Source organism: Neolamprologus multifasciatus, chromosome 3, assembly GCF_963576455.1.
Source record: "Neolamprologus multifasciatus chromosome 3, fNeoMul1.2, whole genome shotgun sequence".
NCBI lineage: Eukaryota > Metazoa > Chordata > Actinopteri > Cichliformes > Cichlidae > Neolamprologus > Neolamprologus multifasciatus.
Window position 1 is genome coordinate 22,499,997 of NC_140441.1, and position 10,158 is coordinate 22,510,154.

Here is a 10,158-nt window from a genome sequence, read left to right on the forward strand (position 1 = left end):
ATTCTATATCACTGTCATCAGATGGGGACAATGCAAAGCAAATGTAGCCTATGTTTTACCTGATGGGGTACAATGCTCCTGTTGAGGGGTTACTGCTGCTTCTTCTGCTGATAGTGCTGGACGGCAGGGCTGTGTTGATTTGAGGCTGTGGACATTAAAAAGTCCACGGGAGAGATGGTAGCTGATTAAACAGTTCAATTTTCAATTCAATTCAATTTTATTTATATAGCGCCAAATCACGACAACAGTCATCTCAAGGCGCTTTATATTGTACAGCAGATCCTACAATAATACATACAGAGAAAAACCCAACAATCACATGACCCCCCCCATGAAGAAGCAACAGTGGGAAGGAAAAACTCCCTTTTAACTGGAAGAAACCTCCGGCAGAACCAGGCTCAGGGAGGGGCGGCCATCTGCTGAGACCGGTTGGGGTGAGAGAAGGAAGACAGGATAAAGACATGCTGTGAAAGAGAGACAAAGATTAATAACAGGTACGATTCAATGCAGAGAGGTCTGTTAACACATAGTGAGTGAGAGTAGTAATACACCTGCACTTTTTTTGCCCCCCCCCCCCCCCACCCCCCTCACCCCCCACCCCACACCTCCCACCCCGTTTGGTCGGATTCGTGCGTGTGCGCATGCGCGTTCAGATGTGCTCGGCGCATGCGCGTTCAGGTGTGAAAACACACCCTCTGGGCGGTATCGACTCCTCCTAGTGGGATGGCTTAGGTTATATAGGTATAAAAGTGATCCTTTCACATTCTAAGACCATCACCGCCACGGCCTAAGGAGCACAGACACATCGCGCTAAGGACCCCAACGACTCACCGACCTAAGGAGCACAGAATACCATCTGTATCAACCATGACACCCAGCCAGGACATCGCCCATGCCACAGCCGCTCTAGGTATGTCTACAGGAGTATGCAGCCGGGGTCCTCAACGTAAAAAGCAACGCTGTGAAAATGCCGTAGATGGGACTGTATTTAAGTTAGAATATCGCGGCGCTGAAGGGTATGTGTATACCATTAAATATACCGAAGGGACAGTTGTGCTTAGTGTAGATTGTGGCGAGGGATTGTTTTGGGGGGAACCCCAAAGCATCTCTACCAAAAACTGGAAGCTCTTCCGGACCGTAGTGTGTGCGGACCTGGACAATGTGGGCTTCCCAGAGGTGCTGTATGTTTCCCAGTGGAACAGTGCATCAGGCCCTGAGCTTTACAGGGTTGAGGCTGATCGTTTCAATCGCAACCCTGAAGACTTTATTTTTCTCAGTGTATGTGATGACAGGGATAGTCTTATTGCTTCCAGAGGGCTTGAAAACTGGAGGTTAAATCCTTACCCTCTAAACCTTGAAGAGCGCACAAGATGGTTTAAGGACTTGTTTTTTATACAGTGGTGCGACTGGAGAGGTTTGTCGCGTCTGTTTAGCCAGATTGACGACGCGATCAAGAGGGACAGACTCAACACTGCGTACGAGAGTATTAGAAAACGCCTTGTTTTTGACGATCTGGCGAGTTGTCCGAAGACTGGTTTGCCTGCTACCCTGTGCAAACCTAAAATCATAAGACCTTCCGACAACTAAACAATAAACTGGTAGGTTTAATGTGAGGGGTGTGTGTGGGGTTGCGTGTGTATCTATGTGACAAATTAAGAGCTTGTGGTTTTCATTTTACAGAGAATGACTCGCCGTCGTGGGACCTGTCAGAGTCACCATCAATAGGGCTGCTAATCCCGACCCCCCAGACTCCACCACCCTCACCATCATGCTCGCAGGACCCCCTCATATCAGACCTGTGGGAGGAAACTGTAATCGACATCAAACTCGCAACTCTCCACCTGTTGATGTTGGCGCTGAATGAGTTTCTACAAGAGACATGTTACGGATGCCAAACAGGCCACCCCAGTCAGGTGCAACACAGCTGCTTGCAGGAATTGTCTGAGTATTTCTTCGACACCTACTATGACGATGTGATGATAAGGCTCAAGACTGACCGATTCATCCCAGCCATCCAGCTGTTTGTACGCTCAAACACCACAGATGGGACTGGAACACAAATCCGCAGAGTTGCAGAACACCTCATGTGTGAACTGAGATCAGAGCGAAATATAGTATGCGCCATTAATGACAACATTGTGGACCTGCTAGAAGCAAGTACTTGCGCCCGACGTGTTAAACCAGCCATGCTCCGCATGATTGGAAACTACTGGGGTGGGAGACACATGGTTTAATGTGTGCTGTTCAAGTATCCATTGTCTGTGATTGTGTCTGTGTGAAAATTAAATAAAAAGACGTGTTAACACCAACTTCTTAGTCATTTGTGGTTTGCACAGTCATGGAAAGCACATTGCATAAAATATATCATGATCCAGCCCATCCTGCGGGGTTGGCCAGTTTAAATAAGCTACGTATAGCGGCAGGGGAGGCATCAGGTGTAACACCTCCAATATCTCAGGTCAAACATTATTTAGAACAAGACGACACTTACACACTCCATAAACCTGTGAGGATCCATTTCCCCAGAAATAGAGTATTGGTGACAGGGATCGACAAACAGTTTCAAGCCGATCTGGTTGACATGTGTGAATATGTGTCAGATAATGATAATGTGAGATATCTGCTAACATGTATAGATGTATTCTCAAAATACGCATGGGTTAGATGCCTAACAAACAAGACAGCGAATGTTGTATCAGCTGCTTTTGAGGATATACTTAGTGAGGGTAGGATCCCTGTGAAACTACAAACAGATGAAGGCAAAGAGTTTTATAATACAACCTTTAAACAGCTAATGGAGCGATATAATATCAAACATTTCTCAACAGCTAGCGAGGTTAAATGCAGTATTGTCGAGAGATTCAATCGTAGCTTCAAGGGTAGAATGTGGAAGTACTTAACATCAGCCAACTCCCGGAGATATGTAGATGTCATACCAGATCTCACACAAGCATATAACAATGCTTATCACAGATCTATCCAAATGGCTCCGGCAGAGGTGAATAAGGATAATGAGAAGTCGGTGTTTAACGCGCTGTACAAAACGAGGCCTCAGAGGGAACTGTGCTTTAAATTTAATATTGGCGACACTGTACGAATATCAAAACTGAGAGGAAAGTTTCGAAAAGGATACGAGCAGACCTACACCGATGAGATTTTCACAGTCAAGGAACGTATAGGGAGACAGCCCCCAGTGTACAGACTAGCGGATCTAGCTGGAGAGGTATTGAAAGGGTCATTTTATGAGCCTGAGATACAACGTGTGGTTGTTGATGAAAACAAAACATTTAAAATTGAAAACATATTGGCTAGAAAAAAAGTGGGTCGGAAAAAGCATGTGCTAGTGAAATGGCTAGGATGGCCAGACAGCTTTAATTCGTGGATTCCAGAAAAAGACATCGTTGAGGCGTAATTAACTCAGATGACGCAGCTCTACACACATTCATTCAACACTGAGCATAGACGGAGAAAGCATGAATAAAAAGAACAACAACAATGCAGGCTTCTATGTAAGCCTCTTCTCGAATGCTTCGGCGCATGTTTACCCGGGTAATAAGATATCTAATTTTAGAACAAAGCTAGCAAAACCTATCGTTTTGGATCAGCCGTATGAGGTTGCTGTTATAGAGATACAGTACCCACGCATATGGATGTCTTTTCCACAATCAGATTCGCAAGTGGAAATTCATGACCCAGTCAAAGATGGAACCATCGCCGTAACCATGATCGAACTGTCTGTGGGTCATTATGCATCTGTGGAACAGATAATAAAAGAATTTAATTTTAAATGTCAGCAGTACCAAACCACTGGAGACCTTAAAATGCAATACAACACAGTTACTAACCATGCCTGTGTTATGGGACCTAGGGGCACTATTCTCACATTTAGAGGGAGACTGGCGGAAATCCTAGGATTCGAAACAGGAGAGCCGTTTGTACTTCATTATAAAAACACATATGCCCCGCACCCCGCAGACATATACGGGGGAAAATATAACATCTTTATTTATGCAGATATCGTTGATTACCAGCTTGTGGGTGACGCCCACGCGAGGCTATTAAGAGCTATAAATATCACGGACGATGACCGCCGCTTGCCTATTCTACAATTTGACAGCCCACACTACACACCTGTGTCAAAGACATTGATCGACGACATAGAAATTGATTTGAAAGACGATCGAAATCAACACATACCCTTTTTATACGGCAAGGTGTTTGTCAAGTTACACTTCCGACCGATAACCCACCATTTTTGAAAAAAAGGATGGCCGTCTACAACACTGATGACTCAAAATATGTAAAATACTACTTATCACAGGCTGGTGGAGAGCTCGGAGGGTATGTTGGGACCAGTACGCAATATGGGTCAGGGCTGGGTGGTTTGTTCCGCAGCTTGTTTAGATTTGCTGTACCACTGTTTAAAAAAGGAGTTAGCATAGTCAAACCACACCTAAAAACAGCCGCATCGGGCATAGTGTCTGATGTCATAACCAACATAACCAGACCCTCAACCACTAAGCAGGACGGTAGCGGATTGTATGTGTATACGCCCAGACCATCTAAGACCCCACCCCCAGGGCAACCGTTGTCTAAAAAGCGTAAAACCACAAAACCTAGCAGGAGAGCTAGCAAACGGACACCGCCACGCAGAGTGAAAAGACCCAGAACCAGTCGTTCTAAAACTGCAGCGTTTGACATATTCTAAATGGCACTGTTACACAGTCATTCTGGAGAATGTGTAAAAACAGAGCTGGACCTGTTTACTGTTCCCTACACACAGACTAGCATTGAGAAAAGTACATTTATCGAAATCCCACCTGTATCTGCAATCACTGATGGAGGGCCGATCGAGTTTTACATCTCATCGTCCGGTGAAGATTACCTGGATCTAAATGACTCATATATCTACACACGTGTGAGAATCACAAACGCTGATGGCTCAAACCTGGCTAGGGACGCTAATGTAGGATTTATTAATTATCCTGGATGCAGCATATTTAGTCAAGTTGATGTTAATTTGGGAGACCGGCTCATTAGTCAATCATCCAACACATATCCATACAGAGGTGTGATAGAATGTCTTATCAATTATAATAAGGACACTTTAGACACACAGTTCAGCACCGGGTTATTCTGTAAGGATACATCATCACACATGAATGACACATCTATAGAAGGAGAGAACCAGGGCCTGGTGACCAGAGGTGGCTACACAGCAAATAGCAGTATTGTTGAATTGATTGCACCAGTACATGCAGACCTATTTTTTCAAGAAAAACTGTTACTTAATGGAATCGACCTGTCACTGAAATTTGTGCGCTCTAAAGACGAATTTGCTCTCATGACAGCGGATGCCAATGCATACAGAGTTAAAATTGTCTCAGCCAGTCTCTTTGTCAAGAAAGTTAGTGTATCACCGACCGTCAGACTTGCACACAGCAAGGCATTGCACCATGCAAACGCAAAATACACGGTAGACAGAGTGTCTTTAAAGACCTTCTCCATACCTGCAGGGGCTAGAATATCAACAAATGACAATTTATTTATGGGTAGGATACCTAAATTTGTGATCATTGCATTTATAGACAATGAAGCATACACTGGCTCCTACCAGCGTAATCCATTTCATTTTGAAAACTGCGATATAGAATTTATGTCTTTATATGCTGATAGTCAGGCTTATCCTGCTAAACCATTCCAGCCCAATTTCCAGAGAAAACACTATACCAGAGAATTTTACCAGCTGATACAAACCACAGGAAGACATTTAAAGGACAGGTCCTTAGCTATTACGCGTGCGGACTTTGGTAACGGCTACACTTTATTCTGTTTCAATCTGGAAGCTGACGAAGGACATTCAGGGAATGTGTCGTTAATTAAAACAGGGAACGTGAGATTGGAAACCCGTTTCAGAAATCCACTACCCCGTACAGTGAACCTCTTGTGTTATTCGGTATTTGATTCAGTCATTGAAATATCTAACATGAGACAGGTGCTCTTGGACTACTATTGAGACAAAAACGGTCATGAACACTATAGAACTATCAGCCGTGATCGGCAGCATTATCAATAAAAACACACATTTCCTAGGCGTGTTACCCTATGATCAGCTAACCACTGAACGGCTTCAAAGACTCCCTGCTATGAGTATTGTAAACACCCACCCTTCTACGATGCCCGGGGAACATTGGCTTGCTGTTTATATTTCGAGAGACAGACGTGGTTATTTTTTTGATAGTTTTGGTCACTCGTTAGACAGTTTTCCCCCAGCAATAAAGATGTTTCTTCTAAAAAACTGTTCCACTGTTTTATATTCAGGAAAACAAGTGCAGAACGACTTCTCCATCACATGCGGTCAACATTGTGTATTTTTTTTATATCATGTGCAAAATGGTGTATCTTATGAGCGTGTGCTTAACATGTATGGGTCTGATTTAATTTGTAATGATGCTATGGTGTGTCGATTTGTCAACAACATACAACCTGTTGCTGTATGCAGTGATTACGTGTGTGTGCAATGCGGATACTGACATGTACTAATGAGAATAATAAAAACAACATGAGAGCATGATAATCGAGTCAATGGTATTTATTATCAAATCTCGTATATAAATATATAGATTTACAACATACATTGTTTAAACATAAATAAAAGAAATCAAACATTAAGCCGTAATAAAAAAGAAAAACATATATTTAACAATAATAAAGACATAATATATTTAACAGTAATAAAATAAAACAAAACAAAACAATTTAGCAGCAATAAGTGAAAAAAAAACATTACAGTAGAAAAAACACCAAACAGCAAATATTTTTAGCAGAAAAACAATTTCAGGTGCAATAAGAAAAAACCTGAATTCAAAAATCCAACCACTCTACAGGACCCCCCTTTAATTTGTTTTTTTTATTCTTTATTTTTTTTAGTGTACTATGTCGCAGCGGTCCACCAGGGGTGATCTTTTTTGGTGTGTGTTTTAAAAAACCAGGGTCTTCAGACAGTGTGTGATCGGTTTTATACATGGCGACGGTCTTACGTATGCCTGTGTTAGATATGGCTGATAACGGTACGTTTAAATCTGAGACAGCTTTTAAAAACTCTGTCCAGCCGATAGGTCTCAAACCCTCAGAGGGTGCGTGTGTGGTTGTGACGCCTTTAATTAGATCATAAATGTGTGAACCAGGGATGGTGTGTTTATCAACAACAATTTCGCCTTTGTCGTTGTAAGAGATCAAGTGTGGCGAACGTCTCACCGCTGATAGAATAAGTTCTGCATTCCTCCTACACCTTTTAGGTATGTATGTTAAAACATTCTCCGCAACAAGATCCCTCACCCCTGCATCACCATGAACAGGCGATGTGTCCGTCGACTGGGGTTGCACATCCCTGTTAAATTGTTCAGGTAATGATAAAGACAATACATTCTTTTCACGGGCACCTTGTCTCACAAGGGTAAGGTATCTTTGGAGAATATCGCTGTATTTTTTAGCCTTCTCATACACATCTATGTCAGAATCTTGTAACACTTGTAACATCTCCTTGTCCAACTCGTTCTGAGACTGTTGTCTGATGCTGTCTGTTTGCTGCTGCTGCTGCTGCTGCTGTTGCTTTATTAAGTCCAACTGGTGTTGGGGTACCAAAAACATCTTTTGCACATGTTCCATTTTCACCTGTTTGCTATCAGACTGGTTATGAAAGGGATTGCAGCCCCTAATAGCGGCAGTAAAAACCCTCCAGATTGGTTGATTGTCTTTCTCTTTTTCAAAGTTTTTATTTTTTTGTCTGCAATCAGTCTGATTATTGATTTTTTCTTTTTCAGCTGTTTGTACTGCTGATTGGTCAGTGGTATGTTACCATGCAATACATTAAAGGCTATCTCACACAGCGCATTGATAAAATCTAAGTTTGAATTACTAATAATAACTCTGCGTAGAGTAGGAGGAGCCCTGTATATCATCTCCAACAGAGACAGATTCCTCCGCATGCGTGATGACATCCTTTCACCTCTTTGCTGATTTTTGTTTTGGAATGTAAACAACCGGACGCTCTGATAGTAAATTTGTTCTGAGTCTTAAATAGTCCGGGGTCTTAGCTTTATAGTCTATTAAAAGATACCCGTATGTTGTGGATGTGGCATCATTAAACGCTTCTATAAAATATTTAGTATTACCCGGAAACATTTGCCTACCTAAAAGCATAACCTGATATTTATCTCTCGGATTTTTAAACAATATTAGATAGTTAGTGTTCAAGGAAATGGTTCTACTGGATTTTCCTTGAATAAACAAATTCTGAACTAGATATATACAACTCAAATTCCTATGATGCACATACTTTGTGAACACATTTTGAACTTCTAAATTGTTAGCTGCATCGTTCATTACATCGTCTATAATTAACAAATTGTTCTTTTCTGCAGGAAGAAGGGTGTCATCAGCAAGAGATTCGGGTATACCGTTAACAAAGTTTATGTCTCTTATCTTAAGAAGCTGGTCATATAATGGCTGCCAGCATGAGTATATATATACAATATTGTCAATGCTGCATGATATAATCCGGGAAGAATTTTCAATTATGCTTTTAACAAAAAAAGTCTTGCCGCAGTTACTGGGACCGCTGACCACCATACTGAACGGGTGCTGCAACCGGGCGTCAAACCCCTGTTCTAATTTAAAATCCATAAGGTACGGTTGTATAGTCTGGGAGCACACGGCGCTTATTGTAAACAACTTTAACTTTTTTCACAATGGTTTTATTCTTCAAATGAAGCTTCTTTTTATCGCGTCTGATGCTATCAGACACGGCAACTAGGTGTGCGTCTGATGTCTGATTGGTTACAAACTTGTGGACTAAACCTTTCAAGGATTCATGGGTGACAACTTTTGAGTTTAGTGCGTTCAGTGTCACGCCTTTACATTTGACCTGGGTCTTGCCCAACGATGTGTGATACGCGTAGCATTTTGGCCCACCGGAAACAAATTCCGCTATGTAATCCTCCACACCACCCTCTCCACAGTCTAATTCGCTTGTGAGATCCCCCAGAAACGGACCTAGAGGAGGCATCCACTCGCCAGGGCGTGCCGTGAAAATGACACTGTCCGTGTCACAATACAGCACGCGCTGCTGCAAGTTGTCTAGCAAATCATACAGCATGAGTCTGGCGTGTGCAGTGGTCATGGCCCCGACAAAAACATTAACGTCCTTAACACGGGAAGCTCTACCATCAGCATGCCGCCACTGCACCATTGCGACGTCGTCAGAGATGAAACAAAACTGACGCACGTCGTACTGGTCGCTAAACATTAGCTGGCTAAATCTGGAAGGGTCTGTAATGAGCTCAGATGATGCCATATTTGACCTCATGCTGAAACGACCCCATAACGAGTTTAGCAACAGCTTGTTACAGTTACGAACAGCTTTATTTACACAAATCTTGGATGGGTCTAGCATTATTCCCTCCTTCTCATAATACTCGTCTATGTACTTCTTCTGTTCGTCAGGTGTCTTGACGTGTTCAGGATACCCCGAGGCCTCCTGTTTGAGTTTTAGGAAGGCTTTCACATAGTCTTTAAACAATGTGTCGGTCTTATTGGGGAAATGCCACACCTCATCAATAGCAAGAACCCTGTATCCCTTCTCAACAGCTTTTTCAAGCTCAAATGAGACCCAAGTGCCTTTCAATACCCGCTCACTGTCCCTGTGCCCACATGCAGTATGCTGGTTTTGGTCTTCAGCACACATGCTGCAGAGTGGAAACATCAGTTTTCCGTGGCACCTGTAGGGAAGGACGGGGTGAAAAAGACCCTTAGGGGGGAGCACTGTGCATTTAACAAAGCCGAAATAATTTTCTAGCTTGTCAAAGTTGGTGTAAATGACTTGAGGGTGTCCTACAGGATAGTCTTTTTTAGACTGCACTGTGGGATAGAGACTGGTGAAGTCGTAGTAAAATATTTTTTCATCACAACCAGTCTTGTGGTACAGCTTTATAGCATTTGTGCGACCTCCAAAAAGAGCGTCTCGGGGATTCATGCGTTCTGGCTTTCTGTATGTGTGCATGAAAGCCACAACTGTAGGGTCTGTCTGCTTCAAGCCAGCCCATTCACATTCCCACATCACTATTACGTTCACACTGTGTTGTGATCTCAGTGCATCAA